This window comes from Cyprinus carpio, chromosome A20, assembly GCF_018340385.1.
Source record: "Cyprinus carpio isolate SPL01 chromosome A20, ASM1834038v1, whole genome shotgun sequence".
NCBI lineage: Eukaryota > Metazoa > Chordata > Actinopteri > Cypriniformes > Cyprinidae > Cyprinus > Cyprinus carpio.
In genome coordinates this window covers 7412625-7430752 of record NC_056591.1, presented here as the reverse complement: position 1 = coordinate 7430752, position 18128 = coordinate 7412625, and the positions used below count along the sequence as shown (strand labels likewise).

The 18128-nt window shown below is 46.5% G+C and overlaps 1 long non-coding RNA gene and 1 pseudogene across 2 annotated transcripts; both read right to left on the bottom strand.

Moving 5' to 3' along the window:
• LOC109067274 overlaps nt 1-5975 on the bottom strand; it is a 28213-nt pseudogene extending 22238 nt beyond the window's left edge.
• A 1935-nt stretch (nt 5976-7910) lies between these two features.
• On the bottom strand, nt 7911-17685 carry LOC109047739. 2 transcript variants are annotated; one of them, XR_006162738.1, is made up of 3 exons: nt 17530-17685; nt 8281-8339; nt 7911-8194 (listed from the first exon to the last, which is right to left on the bottom strand). It is a non-coding gene; the product is annotated as an uncharacterized LOC109047739 (long non-coding RNA). The 2 variants fall into 2 exon arrangements; XR_006162737.1 differs by lacking the exon at nt 17530-17685 and adding an exon at nt 8623-8648.
• Nucleotides 17686-18128: the final 443 nt, after the last annotated feature.

Genomic DNA, 18128 nt, shown 5'->3' with positions numbered 1-18128 from the left:
ATGTGGTCGGAACATCTCGGTTACGTATGTAACCTTGGTTCCCTGAATGACGTCATCGCTTTGGGAACACCTTCGGTGTGACGAATGTCTGAAGCCCTTATACCATCATGCCAATTCATTTGCCGAATAGCACTTAGCACCACCCCAACGCGCATGTAGGTGAGCTATATCAGCGTGCTGCACGCTATTTCATCAGATTTCCACTTGTTTTACGAAGGAAGCGCTATCAAAGGTACGGAACGGCCAACATCGCAGCATTTCGTTCCCTATTCAGGGAACCAAGGTTACATACGTAACCGAGATTTTCCCTCTCATAGGTTCACTTCGATGCTGCGATGACGTCATCGCTTTGGGAAAGCTTTATCATAACGCCTGACGTACCTTAGATAGCTGGAAGACCAAGGAAAGCATCTGCTCAAGCGGATAAGACCCGGGAGCCAGGAGCGGACCTCACATCCAAACTGTAGAACTTGATGAAGGTGCTAGGGGAGGACCATCCTGCCACAGCACAAACATCTTCCAACTAGGACCCTTTGAAGAAGGCCTGAGAAGAAGCCACTCCTCTTGTAGAATGAGCACGCACGCCTAGAGGCGAAGTCAAGCCACGCGCCTCATAGGCCAGGGAGATAGCCTCCACTATCCAATGTGACATGCGCTGTTTGGTGACTACAGAACCTCTGCTCTTACCACCAAAACATACAAACAACTGGTCGGACCCACGCCACTGAGCTGTACGGTCGACATAGACCCTAAGAGCCCTTACTGGGCAGAGACTCAGGCTATCCGACCCCTCATTAGCAGGGGAGAAGGCCTCTAAGACCACCTGCTGGAACCAAAATGGATTCGAAGCAACCTTCGGAACATAATCAGGCCTAGGTGGCAAAAAGACTTTAACCAGCCCTGGGGCAAAGTCCATACATGAAGGACTGATGGAGAGAGTCTGCAGATCCCCTACTCTCTTAAGGGAGGATATAGCCACCAAAAGAACCGTCTTGAGGGTCAAAAGTTTCTTTGACACAGACTTCAATGGCTCAAAAGGATGGCCTGTCAGGCCTTCCAAAACAATCTATAAGTCCCAAGAAGGAACTTGTGCTGGGCGGAAAGGCCTAAGCCGTCTTGAACCCTGCATAAAACGGGAGACTAAGGGGTGACAACCGACTAAAACACCTCCCACAAGAGCATGCTCCGCAGATATAGCCGCTACATACACCTTAAGAGTGGCGGGGGTAACTCCCTCAGAAAAACGACATTGAAGAAATTCCAGCACTGAACAGGGCAATAGACTGGATCTAGAAAGCATTGTCTACACCAAGAGGCAAAAAGTTTCCACTTGAAAGCATATAAGCATCTCGTGGAGGGAGCCCTAGAAATTTTAATAGTGTCTGTGATCTTGGCCGAGAGACCTGAACACATTAGCGTACTCTGTTCAGGGGTCACACCCATAACCTCCATAATTCTGGTCAAGGATGCCAAATCATGCCCCGCGCTTGCGTCAACAGATCGTGTCAGAGGGGAACCTCCCATGGAGGGCTGGCTAGCAGACTGACCAGGTCCGAGAACCACAACTGAGTGGGCCACCACGGGGCTACCAGCAACAAGTGCTCCACTCTGTTTGATCGTACTCTGAACAGAATTACTGGGAGCAACCGGACAGGGGGAAAAGCATAAAGATTGGTCCTGGGCCATTCGTGGGCCAGAGCATCTAGACCTAGAGGTGACGGGGGAGACAGGGAAAACCAGAGCAGGCAGTGTGTAGTCATGCTCGAAGCAAACAAGTCCACTTCCGCTCTGCCGAACTTCTGCCATATGAGATCCACCACCTGGGGGTGCAATCTCCATTGTCCCTCCTCCAGACTCTGTCTCAATAGCAAGTCTGCTCCTGAGTTCAGGCGACCTGGGACATAGACTGCCCTGATCGACAGAAACTTTGTCTGAGCCCAAAGAAGAACAAGCCTCACCAGCCTGTGTAGGGAGAGGGAATGTAATCCTCCTTGGCAATTGAGGTACGAAACAATTGTCATGTTGTCCGTCCTGACTAACACGTGACAACCCCTCAGCTGAGGTAAAAACTGTTTGAGAGCCAGAAAGACTGCTAGCATCTCCAAACGGTTTATGTGCCAGCCACGGTGTACCTCCGTCCAGACCCCACTGACTGGACGACCTTGATGGACCGCCCCCCAACCTGTAAGGGACGCGTCCGTAGTGATCGTCTTGCGACGACACAACGTCCCCAGTCGGACTCCTTTTTGAAGGAACTGGGGTCTCACCCACGGGCTTAGGGCACGAAAGCCCTTGTGTGTCACCGTAATTCTGTGAAGCAGATGACAATGAGGTGAAATGTTTTGGCTCTTTGCCCACCACTGAAACGGTCGCATGTGGAGCAGGCCCAACTGAACTACAGAGGACGCTGCCACCATCAGACCCAACAGTCTGAGACATAAGCCTACGTGCACTAGGTGCCCTGTCTTGAACTGGCTTAGACAAGCCTGTATTGACTATACACGTTCGGGAGACAGACGTGCCCGCATCATGCAGGAATCCAAGTCTACCCCAAAAAAGGTTGTTTGCTAACACGGCAGCAGGACACTCTTTTGTAGGTTCGTCCGTAGCCCAAGGCTCCTCAGATGATTGAGTACTAAATCTCAATGTGTCAGTGCCTGATACTGAGATTGAGCTAATATTAGCCAATCGTCCAGGCAATTCAAAATTCTGATGCCTTGGAGCCGCAACGGGGTCAGAGCTGCGTCCATACATTTTGTAAATGTTCGAGGATCCAAAGCTAGTCCGAACGGAAGAACACAAAATTGGTAAGCCTTGCCCTCGAAAGCAAACCTGAGGAACTTCCTGTGTCTCTTGACGATCTGGATGTGAAAGTATGCATCCTTTAGATTGATGGTTACAAACCAATCCTCGGATTGGATCTGAGACAGAATGGACTTCATTGTTAGCATCTTGAACTTGCTCACTCTGAGCACAAGATTTAGACGATGCAAGTCCAAAATTGGACGTAAACCAGCATCTTTTTTGGGCACAACAAAATATCGGCTGTAAGAGCCTGACTCCATCAGAGTGGGGGGTACCTCTTCTATAGCCACTTTCTGTAGGAGTGATACAATCTCTTGATTTAAAATCAAGGCCTCCCCAGGATGTATCGTAGTAGGAAGAACCTCGGTGAAAGGAGGTGGCCCTTTCCGAAATTGAATGGTGTAACCGTGTTGAACGGTGCGTAGTACCCACTGTGAGATGTTGGGCAAGCGTTTCCACGTGGCCCAATAGTCCGCTAGGGCCTTTAGTCGTGACGTATTCAGCTGATTTTCCTGCATAGGGCCCCGAAGCACCTGAGTGGCGTGGAGTTCCATAACAGGAAGACGTCCAGATGTCGTGTTGGGCCAGTCCACCATCCCGAGAGTGGGGATTTTGAAGGCCGTCATAAACGGGCCATGCTCGCATGACCCTTGGACTTTTCCTAGAACTCTGAAGGCTGGAATGCGCATAGTATCTTTTAAAGGAGTGCTCGTTGTAAGGACTCAACCTGAAACTGCCCGAAGCGTAGTATGCGGCGGGACCCATAAGTTCTGAGTCGGGAGGCCACAACGAGAGAGACGAATATGCTTGTGCGGTTCGTCCCAACTCTCCAAAGGAGGGGCTGGCCTCCGAAGATGAGTAACTGCTATAGGAACTGCTATGGGGAGCCTGAGAACAGAAGGCCTTGGCCGTCGAACTCAAGTCTAGCCATTTGCGTTGTCGTGGGCGAGGAGCTGGGCAAGACCTAGGGCCCCAGTCCCTGCGAGGGGTAATCTAGGCGATGGCTCATGGCGCTGAACCTCGTGAGGGTGCTGCTAGGAAAACGAGTGCTAACGAGCCGCAGGTTTTTGATGTTCTTCTTCACTAGCCCTGCGCGGGATGAGCTGACAAAACACTGCAGACTGTTGTTTAGCTGCTCTAAACTTTTCCACGACAGTCGTGACTGAATCCCCAAACAAGCCATCCGTAGAAATGGGGGCATCCAAAAGAAAAGTTTTGTCCTTTTCTTTAATGTCAGTGAGAGTGAGGCAAAGGTGGCACTCAACTGACACTAAACCTGCCATGGATCTGCCTATTGCGCGAGCCATGTGCTTGGTAGCCCTAAGCGCCAAGTCAGCAGCTCGTTGGAGTTCTTCAACAGCCTCCGGAGTCAGGCCTTCTCCCTCGTCCAGCTCCTTAAGCACATCTGCTTGATAAGCCTGGAGTACACCCAAAGAATGGAGTGCAGTCGCGGCTTGTCCGGCAGCCATATAAGATTTCCCGACCAAGACGGACGTAATTCTGCACGGCTTGGACGGCAACAGGGGGCGTGACTTCCAAGACGGAGCCGAGTGCGGCGTGAGATGTGGCGCGAGAGTCTCTTCTATGGCCGGCATTGCCGCATATCCATGTCCCGCCATTTTAGAAACCGTGACGAAATCAGCGGAGGTGGGATTAGTGATACGCGCTGAAAAAGCTTGCTTCCAAGACCTCGAAACCTCGTGGTGGAGGTCTTGGAAGAAAGGGAGAAGCCTACGGGGCTGAGATGGAGTGTGGCAAGACAGAAATAGATCGTCCAGTTTCGACTGGGCCTGATTTTTCGTCGGTTCACTGTCCCACTCTAACACCAACTTTTCCACAGCACGTGTTACAACGTCTAACAGTTCGCTGTAAGACGGGGAGGTGCATTTCTCCTGTTCACTGCACTGCAGGGAGAGAACTGCACACTTCACCCAAAAAACCCTCTGAATTGGAGGCCACTGTGGACAGCACGTCTTCATCACATGGCGTACAACCGAAAGACATCGTATCACAAGCTTCCGGGGTAGGCCGCAAATTATCCCAGTAGGATCCCGTTTTAATCTGATGAAATAGTGTGCAGCACGCTGATATAGCTCACCTAAGTGTGTGTTGGGGTGGTGCTAAGCGCTATTTGGCCAATGAATTGGCGTGATGGTATAAAGGCTTAAGACATTCGTCACACCGAAGGTGTTCCCAGAGCGATGACGTCATCGCAGCATCAAAGTGAACCTATGAGAGGGAACCAAAGTTTACAGGACTGCGTTTTCTGGAATCCTCTCTAGCGGTGGACTTCTGCGTTCCAATTGGTTGCCGCCCAACCACGTCATAGCTCATTACCATAAAGTTGCCCTGATTTCAACTCTCCTCGAATGCTGTCAACGTCCAAGAAAATGAATGACTTCCTGTGTGTGTGTTCTTGTTTTGTTTTGCCTTTTTAATGTTGTACCATTTTTAAGTTTTAAATTACCTTTTGTATTTTATTTTATCTATTTTTTGAATTGGTTATAAAAAAGCTCTCAGAATGTACAAGTGAATTGTATGACAAATTATCTTATAAATTATGTTTTTCTTATTCCACTCGAGAGTGCTGTTTAAAAAGTCAGGGGCTGTGCAGTCGATCCAAAAAGCTGTTATCTAAGTACAAAATGTAGTCATGTAGCTAAACTTCTACATGAGACTGAAAACAGGAGGGAAAAATGCGTGGGTGCAGGACATTCCTAAACTAATCTTGATAACCGAATAACTCGGGGAAGAACACGGTGTAATGAAAGAGGGTTTTGCTATACTGGAAGAACGAACTAGAGAATACTGAGAAACAGCGAGTCTAAAGACTTCTACAAATGTATTTTTGCCTTTATGTCTCTGTTTTACACATTTGTGTAACTTACTGTGGTAACCGCTCTCCAGAGCAGCAGTTTTCATGCAAATCGATCATCTAGCTATAACTTTATCAAAATAGCAGCACTTGGTGCAAACCCAACATCCTTGTCAGTGTGATAATAAATGTATTTTATTCATATATCCGACAAAAGTCACAGATCTTACCAGAAAGACGCCGTCTACCAGCTGAGTGACCTTCCCGCCGCTGACCGCTGTGCTTGATTGACGCGCACAGATGTTCCAAAGCCACGCCCACCCTTCCACGTAGAGATGATGTCGAATGTGGATCGTGGGACGATCAAATATTACATACACTTTACATTCTAGTGTATTTTCTCCTTCACATGTCAGAAAAAAAAGTTTGAGAATAAATAAACTGTCTTCTGACATTTAAGCACATTGTAAGTTTTTAATTTTTAATATTTTTTTATTGCATTTCATTCAATTCATTTATATTAACCAACAGTTCTGTTAGGTGATAATGTTATAATATTTTAACTAACGTTCTATAGAATATAATAATATATTAATATTATTAAACATTTGTTTGCAACTTCAAAAACATCTTTAAGAACAATTAGTCCTATAATCAGTTTTTGTATCTCTCAGGCCAGGGGTGTATTCCAGAAAGCAGGTTATGTGACTTACCCGGGTAAGTTTAGGAGTAAGTAAGCGGATAACCTCTGCTTTCGGTTCCAAAATCGGAGGTAACTTTCGGGTTATGTAAGTAATCATAGCAACTGACTCTCTGAGGATAGATATGTTGCAGGGTTAGTTTGTTTCAGAGCATGGCGTGCCCTTTTGATAAGGATCCTGTGGATGTAGAGGCACAGATTATACGGGGGTTTTTTTCGCCGTGAGAGGGTGATAAGACCACATATCGATGTCTTTTCTTATCCTAACGAATATTTGCAGGAGCGCTATCGTTTTTTAGGGAGTCGTTAATATATTTAACAAACCTACTAAAACCACACATCTCAAACGTGACAAACCGCGGGTCAGCGCTTAGCGCCGAACAAATTCTTTGTATTGCTCTGCGCTTTTTTGCTACGGGGAGTTTTCTCTACAATGTGGCCGATGCAGAGCATGTGGGAAAGGCAACAGTGTGTAGAGCCGTTCGTACAGTATGCATGGCACTGAAACGGTTTTCTACACACTTTTGTACAGTTCCCTGGCCATAAACCTGTGCGCTTTGATAAAGAAGAATTCCAGAGGGTGGCAGGTTTGCTCTCAGAAATTCTGTCATCTACTTCAATGACATTTCTTAATAGGTTTATTTTGACTGCACACACACGTAAAGGCTACACAGACTTCTTAAACTTGTAATTAATCTTAATTTCAGGGTTCCCAAACGCGACTGGATGCATTGATGGCACCCACATTGCTATTAAAGCTCCATCTACCAATGAGGGAGACTATGTTAATAGAAGTCTGTGCATAGCATCAATGTGCAGGTAATAGCTATATTTTGGCTCCTTAATATTGGTGTTACAAATAATAAAACTTCTTGTTCTCCACAGGTAATATGTGATGCAACCCACCTCATCATTAATGTTGAGGCAAAATGGCCTGGGTCTGTACATGATGCCAGAATATTTAGGGAGTCATCTCTGTGCAACAAATTTCAACAGGGTACGTTTTGTTAGACAAATGCTTGTAGTCTTTATTACATTTACAAAACACCTCAAACATTACAGGACACTTCTATGGTTACTTGCTGGGGGACAGACCGGTCTCACAGCAGAACACAGGCCAAGGTGGAGATGACAATAGGCACTCTGAAGGTGAGGTTTCAGTGTCTGCGTGGGCTCAGGGTCACTCCAAATAGGGCATGTGACCTGTCCTGATGAAGATGACCTAGAACAACACCCATTGAATCTAGCAGACCACAGAGCAGAATGCTTAGAGACATGATTTGTCAAAATCACTTTATTTAATGTGTTCCATTTCTTCATATCCTGAAATAAAAGAGACATTAGAGATTTGTATTTATTGCTTTACACACACACACACACACACACACACACAAAAAAAAGAGACATTCATGTTCACATATGATTCTCACCTTAAGGCGATGCTCCAGGTAGTTCTATTTCAAGTTTGGCCTTTTTAATGGCCAGCCTTTTCTCCTCTAGCTGAAGCTGTATAAGGTCCATGTCCATGTCAGTTTTTTTTAATTTGCCTTAATAGATGGACCTTATACAGCTCCTTTGCAGACAACAACTAGGAAGGCAAAGTAAATAAGATGGTTAAAGAAGAAAATCTGCCACATAGTAACATTATGTAAATAAGGACAACCAGGGACAAGTTCTTACACTGCTAAGATTATGTGTAGAGGTAGATGGACCCTCATCTGCATGTACATCCCCAGCTAGATTCTGTCACAGGACAAATCACTCCATCTAAAAAGCTATGTCCAGTACATGCATCATACCTCTGTGGGTCTCCCATCACTTTCTAATTCAGTCACAGCAGATGTGGTCTCTTCATCATCATCATCACCATCATCCTAGAGTGGAAATATGCAACGTTACTTTGTCTGGCAGACAAAGTGAAAGATCTTGAAGCAACTGGTTCTTAAAATGCATCACTAACAATTGTGACAGACTGTGTGGTTTCAGGAGGATCCAATAATACAATGCGTCCATCAGCAACTGCAAAAAAAAACAAAAAAAAGATACTCAATGTGTAAATTACTAAAGTATGACAGACACTGCATAAAGGCATTAGGAACATGCAAGAATAATAATAAAAAAAAAAAAAGCAGATTACTGTATACAGCATATGCTGTAAAATAGAATATGTGTGCATAACGCACAAGTGAAACAATGACTGCATTTGGGAAGCACTGAGCCTTCTTCCTAATGACAAGAGTTAATGATCGTTTAGTCCAAACGTATGACTAAATAATCATAAGTACTAATATGGTATACCTACATTGTACCAAGTCACTTGAGTTGTTGTGTGGGAGGTAGCGAAGTCTGACAAAGTGCCCTTTGGAATACCATCGACCACAGGGCGACCTTTATTAAGTGATAGAGCTCCTCAGACGGTGTGAGAGGAGGTGGGACCCTGGCAGTTAGACGGGCCTCAGCCTTCTTTCTATTAGCTATATAGGAAGAATACTGTAAAAGTAACTTAAGACATTGATCTTACAACAGTTAAAATAAAATATTACCTTTTTGGAGAATGTTTTTTGGGTTTCATTTTGACTTGGGAAAGAGTTATTTTGGCTCCAGAAGTATTACAGCTTATAAAACGAGAGGCCTAAATATTTCTTGTCATATACATTGCACTGTATTCCTTAAGAAACTAATGTAGAGAAAAGTAAATGCTTTTCGAGTCATGCCACATGCTCAAAAAGACAATTGTTCAACTTTGCAAATTAACAAAAGAAAGGCAAGCATATTTAAAATGTAATAATAATAATAAAAAAACTTACGCATTTACTCTGTCATTTATCTTTTGCCAAGCCAGTTGTCTTTCCCTCGCATATGCAGCTGTATTGCGTTTTTTCATTATAATGGGCTTGAACTCCTCATAAGCCAACATTAAAACTTCTAACTCCGCTTCGGAGAAGTACGCGGCACGTAACTTTTTCGCCCTTAGTTTCCATGGTGACTCCTGAATTCGGCGTTCCATTGAAAATGCCTTTATATGTTCGCTGTGCGCGTGCATTAACTCAGGGTTATTAGCAGTAGGTTGATTAAACTAACTTGACACAGGTGTTTTGGAACCCGACATACCCCGAGTAAGCAGGTTTTGGGTTAATCAACCCAGAGTTCAGGGTTAATCTGTTGGTAAATTAACCCCAGCTTTCTGGATTACATTCCAGGGGGGAAAAGTACCGTGGCCGAGGAGGGCAAAACAGATTACAATTATGAAAACAAAATAACAAATTACAAATGCAAATCTAAAAAACAAAATAATTCAGAAAACATCTCGGTTACGTATGTAACCACGGTTCCCTGAATAGGGAACGAGATGCTGCGGGTGACGTCACCGTATGGGAACAGTAAATAGCGCTTGGCCCCACCCTACGTTTCCATTTTGATCTTGGTACAAAGCGTTATACCTGAGCTTGCTGAAGCTATACGCGCAGATTTCATGAGAGCGCTGAAGATTTCTGTACAATGCTACATTGCACTTATTCTAGGAATAATGGACCGCAGCATCATCGTAAATTGCTTGGTCAACCCCTAACAGAGGTCACCGGGCCACATGCTCAAAAAGACAATGTTCAACTTTGCCAAATTAACAATTCGAAAGCTGCGTGAAGTCACGTCTTTTAAAAATGTATACCTTAATAATGACGGAAAAAAATCGATAGCTGCATTACTCGTCAGTTTTTTTTGCTCAAGCGGAGAGAACACTGGAGCTTTTCCCAAACTCTGAGCTGTATCGCATAGCAGATGTTAAACTGGATAAAAGTGATAATGGTGCTGGACCACTCCTGCACGCAGCCAACAGATTATCATCCATAGAACTCCGCATCCAATGAGGAAAGTACGCTGTGCACGTAAAGAAGGCCAAATGCTCTAGTGCCCCTGCAAATGAGCTCAACGCCTGAATAAGGGCGAAGCGAATTGAAAATGCCTTTTTATATGTTCGTCTGTAACGAGCGTGCATAACCTCAGGGTTATTAGCAGTAGGCGATAAACTAACTTGACACAGGTGTTTTGGTGATCGCAGACATCTAGAACCAGAGAAAATTATTATTTTTTTTTATTTCTTGCCGGTCCAAACAGTAATTGGGCAACCAGAGTGGTCAGGGTTAATCTGTTGGTGGGATTAACGTCAGCTTTCTGCGTTCGATCAACATTCAGGGGGGAAAAAGTACCGTGGGCTCGAGAGGAGGGCAAACAGCAAGATCAGATACAATGACCCCGCTCTGCAGGGGGTAACAGCATTCCAAAGCAAAATCTTGCTGACAGTGAAAATAATTCGAAGACACATCTAGGTTACATAATTAGGCCACGGTCGCAGCAATAGGGAACCAGAGCCTGAGGTGACTCACGTAATGGGAAAACTCATGCTACGAGGTGGTGAAACAGAATGTCTGAAGAGCACTATACCATCGTCAATCCTATTGGCTAAGGATTAAAAGCCGCTTGAAGCCCCCACCTTTAACGCATGGGATTTTATCACGTATAGTTTCCAAGTGCTCAAACTGAATGCTGGATTAGGCGTACCATCGAGTTCACTGACAACTGAAGATAATGCCATGAAGGTAACTCGCACAGGGCAGACAAGGACCTCAGCATCTCGACCCCTGTATAAAACGAGGCGAAGCCGAGCGGATGCGGCCCACTGAACCGCTACACATTATGTTACGTGGTTAGCTGGAAATGGCTGCAGACGTAAACACATTCGATGGCGGTGAACGTCACGTCAGAGTGGGAACCCTATACTCCATAACACTGACGTTACCTGTCTAGCTGGGACATCAGTACCTGGAAGCCATCTGGGCAGTCCAGCGGAGAGAACCATGGGACCCAAAAAGCGGTCCGTAAACAGTTCCATTCGATTTGAATGAAAGATCAATTAATAAGAGTTCTGATAAGCGTGCCTCGGTGAGGCCATTCCTAGTCCGGTGTTCAGCTAGAAAGAATCCATAGGAGATATCATGACTCAGCTCCGCTCAGAAGGCCACTGCTCCACGTGGAATTCAATAGAATCTAATCCTTGGGTGGCCAAGCGAATCCCCGGAGAGAAGCTTGCGATCAGTAAGTCCTGTCGAGGGAATCTCCATGGATTGCCGCTAGAAGACTGACCAGATCCGCAAACCACGGCTGTGTGGCCCCCACTGACGCCACAGCATGACCAGCTGCTACCTTGTGTCCAAAACAGACAAACATCCTGGATCAGACTCACCAGGCATGGGGCTGTTCTGGTTGTCCTGGTTAATCACACATTGGGGGAAACGCATCTTCAGCATGGTCTCTGGGCCAATCGTGAGCTAAACGACTCCAGATTCCTGACCCCGCCTGGGGGCCATAGGGGGTAAAGCCTCAGGCGGGGCAATGCGTAGGTCGGCCACGACAGGGCTGATAAGTCCACTCTGGGTTCGAAGCAAATATTGCCTTAGGGGACATCTCTCGCGATATCAGGCCGTTTCGGTCGGTGCAAACCTCCATTCAGAAGCTGGTGCAAGTCCATGCAGCGAGTCTGCGAAATAGCAAAATCCCGCGCCTCCGAAGTTCAAAACTCTCTTGAGGGACATTGATCACGCTTGAGACCAAAGAAGAAATTTGTCTCTTTAAAGTCAGGATTTTGCAAACCGTTTATAGTTCTCCAAGAGCTCGTAAACTCCTTGCTGATTCAGACCTAGCAAACAGCTATGTGTCGACTGAGTAGGTCCCATGAAGGAACTCGATCAGCAGATTCGAGAAATCTGGAGAGCTCACCGTCGCACACGCCTGTATAACAACCTGTTTATATGACCAACGCGTTGGTGCGATGTCCTACTCTGTTGCACATGAGTGGGCCCCATTCTATATATACTGGTCCCCAAGCAGTCAAATGGCGTGCACGTAGTGACAGTTCAGCGTCGGAAGCGTTACTCCAATCAGAGGAGACTCCAGTCTAGAATGAACTCCCCGATACTGGACAAGCCACTGGGCTTATTGAATAACACACCTTGTTTGAACCGTGCATCGAAATGATCCATATGCGGAAAACACCAGGGGTGAAAAAATGTTCGGCTTCGTCCACGCACTGAAAACTGGGGTGCATATGAAGCTAAGCCAGACGGATTACAGGGGATGCTCGTGGTTTACCGCATGACCAGTACCTAGATATCAGGTCACTTCGATGCTGCGGTGACGTCACCGTATGGGAACCCTATACCATAACACCTGACGTACCTGATAGCTGGGATCCAAGGAAGCATCTGCTCAAGCGGAGAGAACCTGGGAGCCAGGAGCTGTCCTCACATCCAGATTGGTAAAACTTCATAAAAGTGCTCGGTGAGGACCATCCTGGCCGCAGCACAGATATCAGCCATAGAAGATCCACTGAGAAAAGCCTGTGAAGAAGCCACTGCTCTCGTGGAATGAGCTCTAACTCCTAAGGGCGAAGCGAGTCCGCGTGCCTCATAGGCTAAAGATATTGCCTCCACCAAACCAATGGGACATGCGTTGCTTTGTGACAGCATGGACTCTATTCTTGTGTCCAAAACAGACAAACAGCTGGTCAGACTCACGGCATGGGGCTGTTCGATCAACATAAAGTCTTCAGCGCTCTGACAGGGCAAAGACTCAGATCTCCTGACCCCGCCTCTGCAGGGGGAAAAGCCTCCAAGACCACTTGCTGAAAGTGAAAAGGGTTCGAGGCGACCTTAATTAGGCTTCGGTCGCAGCAATACTTTCACAGAGCCTGGTGCAAAGTCCATGCACGAGGGCGAAACAGAAAGAGCCTGTAAATCCCCAACCCTCTTGAGGGAGGATAAAGCCACAAGAAGAACTGTCTTTTAAAGTCAGGATTTTATCCGGTTTAGTTTCCAAGGGCTCAAACGGGATGCCTTGATAGACCTAGCAACACAATGGATAAATCACATGAAGGAAAATCGCACAGGGCAGAAAGGCCTCAGCCGTCGCACCCCTGTATAAAAACGAGAGACCAGCGGATGACGGCCCACTGAAGCACCATCTATCTATACGGGTTAGCTGAAATGGCTGCCACGTAAACTTTCAGAGTGGCTGGGGTTACTCCATCAGAGGAAACGGTCTTGAAGGAACTCCAGTACTGAAGCCACTGGGCAGTAAACCGGATCCATATTACGAAACACCAGGCCGTAAACAGTTTCGATTTGAAAGCATATAAGCGTCTCGTAGAAGCTGCCCTAGAATTCATTATAGTCTCGGTGGTTTCAACAGAAAGACCAGGACATATCAACTCACTCCGCTCAGAGGCCACGCCCACAGCTTCCATAGATCTGGCCTTGGGTGCCAAATCATCCCTCGTGCTTGCGATAGTAAGTCCTGTCTGAGGGGGAATCTCCCATGGAGAGCCTGCTAGCAGACTGACCAGATCCGCAAACCACGGCTGTGTGGGCCACCACAGAGCCACCAGCAGCAGCTGCTCCACTCTGTCCAGCCGTATCCTTGATAACACCGCTGTAATTAGACGAATTGGGGGAAAAGCATATAAGCTGGTCCTGGGCCAATCGTGAGCTAACGTATCCAAGCCTGGGGGCGATGGAGGGCATAGGGAGAACCACACCGGGCAATGCGTAGTCGTGCTCGACGCGAATAAGTCCACTCTTGGTTCTCCAAATATTTGCCATAAAAGGCTCACCGTTTGGGGGTGCAACCTCCATTCCCCCTGCTCCAGAGTCTGTCTGCATAGCAAATCCGCTCCGAAGTTCAAAACGTCCGGGGACATGAACCGCTTGAGGACCAAAGAAGAATATTTCTCGCCAGCCTGCACAGGGGGCGAGAGCGTAATCCTCCTTGATGATTCGATATGACACAACCGCTATGTTGTCTGACCTGAGTAGTACATGACGGCCGATCAGCAGATTCGAGAAATACTGGAGAGCTAGAAAAAACGCCAGTTAATACAACCTGTTTATATGCCAACCGCGTCGTGTGTCGCTGTGCCATACTCCATGAGCTGGGCGCCCTTGACAAACAGCTCCCCAACCAGTCAAAGACGTGTCCGTCGTGACAGTCTCTCGGGAAGCACAAATCCCAGCCGAACTCCAGCTAGAAGGAATTCGGTTGACATCCACTGTCTTATTGACATAACACACCTCCGTGTCATCGAAATCGTCTGATGCGGAAAACAAACGGGGTGAAATGTTCCGGCTTTTCGTCCACCACTGAAATGGGCGCATATGAAGTAAGCCCAGACGGATTACAGGGGATGCCGCTTCCATTAGACCTAAGAGTCTGAGGCACAAATTCACCGTCACTTTGCGACCTACTTTGAAGTTACGCACGCATGACGCGAGAGAGGGACTGAAACACGCGGTAGAGATAGTCTTGCTGTCATCGCGTGAGAGTCCAAGTCTATTCCCAGAAAGGTTATCCGTTGAAAGGGAATTAAAACACTCTTCTGGAAATTCGTGCATAAGCCCAGGCTGTTAGATGATTCAGCACAAGATCCCGGTGAGAGTGTGCTTGAGTCTGCGATTGTGCTAACACCAGCCAATCGTCTATGTAAATTCAACACTGCGAACGCCCTGGAGCCACAACGGGGCCAGAGCTGTGTCATGCATTTCGAAAAAGTTCGGGGGGGGGAACCAGGGCTAAGCCAAAGGAAGAACGCGGTATTGATACGCTTGCCCTCTAAAGCGAATCTGAGGAACTTCCTGTGTCTCTTGATGATCTGAATATGAAAAAAATATGCATCCTTCAGATCGATCGTGACAAACCAGTTGTTTGGTTGAATATGAGACAAAATAGACTTTACCTTTAACATCTTGAATTTGCTCATCCTGAGTGCAAGATTCAAACGGCGTAGATCCAATATGGGTCGCAAACCGCCCCCATTTTTTGGTACAACAAAATAGCCGCTGTAAAAACCTGACTCCATCTGAGAGGGGTGTACTTCTTCTATAGCCCCTTTACTCAGCAGAGCTGACATCTCTTGCCGCAGCACCGCGACTTCCTTTGGCTTCACAACCGTGGGAAAAATTCCGCGGAAAGGGGGCGGGCCTTTTTGAAACTTAATGGTGTATCCGTGATGAATTGTGCGTAACACCCATTGTGAAATGCCGGGCAAGCGTTCCCACGCGGCCCAAAATAAGGTGTATCCGTGACGAGATTTCCGCCTTCTGCAACGTTTTCATATGCGTTAAAATGTCCAGGCACGGAAGACCCACGGCGTCAAAGTCGTTGCGTCTCGTTGTGTATAATCCTGAAGCGTGTCCACGGCAGGAATTAATCCAACAAAATGAACATCGGGCTCTACCGCTAGCGAAAAAGCGGCGGCTGTGTGAGCCGTCATAAACGGGCCGTCTTTGCCAGACCCTTGGACCGCCCCTCGAATTCTGAAGGCTGAATTGCACAGAGTGTCTGAGGGAACGCTCGACATGGTAGCTCGATCCAATGCTGCTCGAAGCACCCTTTGCGGCGAGAGAGTCAATGTTTGAGCATGGGGACTGCAGTGAGAGGGTTGGATGCGCAATGGGGCGGTCCAACAGCGCTCTCTAGTTGAGGGCACAGTCCCTGGCAAGCAGCGAGAATATCAGGAGCTGCTATTAGGGGCACGAGAACGAGAGGCATTAGCCGTCGAGCTCAGGTCTAACCTTTTTCGCTGTCGCTGGCGAGCCGGTGGAAAAGCCTTAGGACCCCAATCTTTACGAGGGGGCGCCATAGGTGAAGGCTCTTCTCGTGAGGCAACCGTTGGCGGTGAGAGGAGGTTGAGCGAGACCGCGCGGGCGCCTGCTGCTGTTCAATCACCCTGGGTCTGCGAGGAATCAGCTGGCGGAAGGCGGCTGATTGCTGTTTCGCTGCCCTAAATTTATCCACCACCGAAGTGACTGCCTCTCCAAACAAACCGTCCTTAGAAACAGGGGCGTCCATGAGAAAAGATTTGTCCTTTTCTTTGATGTCGGTGAGATTAAGCCAGAGATGGCGCTCAACCGTTATCAATCCAGCCATAGAATGGCCCACTGCTCGAGCAGTATGTTTGGTAGCGCGTAGCGCCAAATCCGTTGCTCACCGCAGCTCTTTCACAGCCTCGGGTGTGATACCTTCCCCCTCGTCAAGTTCCTTTAAGAGCTCCGCTTGGTAGGCCTGGCGGACCGCCATAGAGTGGAGCAATGCAGCCGCCTGGCCTGAAGCCATGTAGGATTTCCCGACGAGGCTGGAAGTGGCTCGACACGCCTTTGAAGGAAGAAAGGGACGAGACTTCCATGCCGTGGCCGAATTAGGCCCGAGATGTTCGGCGAGAGTCTCTTCCACCGGAGGCATCGCTGTATAGCCACGGTTCGCCATGTCAGAAATGGTGGCGAAATCCGCAGCCACAGCGTTAGTAATGCGCGCCGGAGCGATGACGTCATCGCAGCATCAAAGTGAACCTATGAGAGGGAACCAAAGTTTACAGGACTGCGTTTTCTGGAATCCTCTCTAGCGGTGGACTTCTGCGTTCCAATTGGTTGCCGCCCAACCACGTCATAGCTCATTACCATAAAGTTGCCCTGATTTCAACTCTCCTCGACGCTGTCAACGTCCAAGAAAATGAATGACTTCCTGTGTGTGTGTTCTTGTTTTGTTTTGCCTTTTTAATGTTGTACCACTTTAAGTTTTAAGTTACCTTTTGTATTTTATTTTATTTATTTTTTGAATTGGTTATAAAAAAGCTCTCAGAATGTACAAGTGAATTGTATGACAAATTATCTTATAAATTATGTTTTTCTTATTCCACTCGAGAGTGCTGTTTAAAAAGTCAGGGGCTGTGCAGTCGATCCAAAAAGCTGTTATCTAAGTACAAAATGTAGTCATGTAGCTAAACTTCTACATGAGACTGAAAACAGGAGGGAAAAATGCGTGGGTGCAGGACATTCCTAAACTAATCTTGATAACCGAATAACTCGGGGAAGAACACGGTGTAATGAAAGAGGGTTTTGCTATACTGGAAGAACGAACTAGAGAATACTGAGAAACAGCGAGTCTAAAGACTTCTACAAATGTATTTTTGCCTTTATGTCTCTGTTTTACACATTTGTGTAACTTACTGTGGTAACCCGCTCTCCAGAGCAGCAGTTTTCATGCAAATCGATCATCTAGCTATAACTTTATCAAAATAGCAGCACTTGGTGCAAACCCAACATCCTTGTCAGTGTGATAATAAATGTATTTTATTCATATATCCGACAAAAGTCACAGATCTTACCAGAAAGACGCCGTCTACCAGCTGAGTGACCTTCCCGCCGCTGACCGCTGTGCTTGATTGACGCGCACAGATGTTCCAAAGCCACGCCCACCCTTCCACGTAGAGATGATGTCGAATGTGGATCGTGGGACGATCAAATATTACATACACTTTACATTCTAGTGTATTTTCTCCTTCACATGTCAGAAAAAAAAAATTTTTAGAATAAATAAACTGTCTTCTGACATTTAAGCACATTGTAAGTTTTTAATTTTTAATATTTTTTTATTGCATTTCATTCAATTCATTTATATTAACCAACAGTTCTGTTAGGTGATAATGTTATAATATTTTAACTAACGTTCTATAGAATATAATAATATATTAATATTATTAAACATTTGTTTGCAACTTCAAAAACATCTTTAAGAACAATTAGTCCTATAATCAGTTTTTGTATCTCTCAGGCCAGGGGTGTATTCCAGAAAGCAGGTTATTTGACTTACCCGGGTAAGTTTAGGAGTAAGTAAGCGGATAACCTCTGCTTTCGGTTCCAAAATCGGAGGTAACTTTCGGGTTATGTAAGTAATCATAGCAACTGACTCTCTGAGGATAGATAT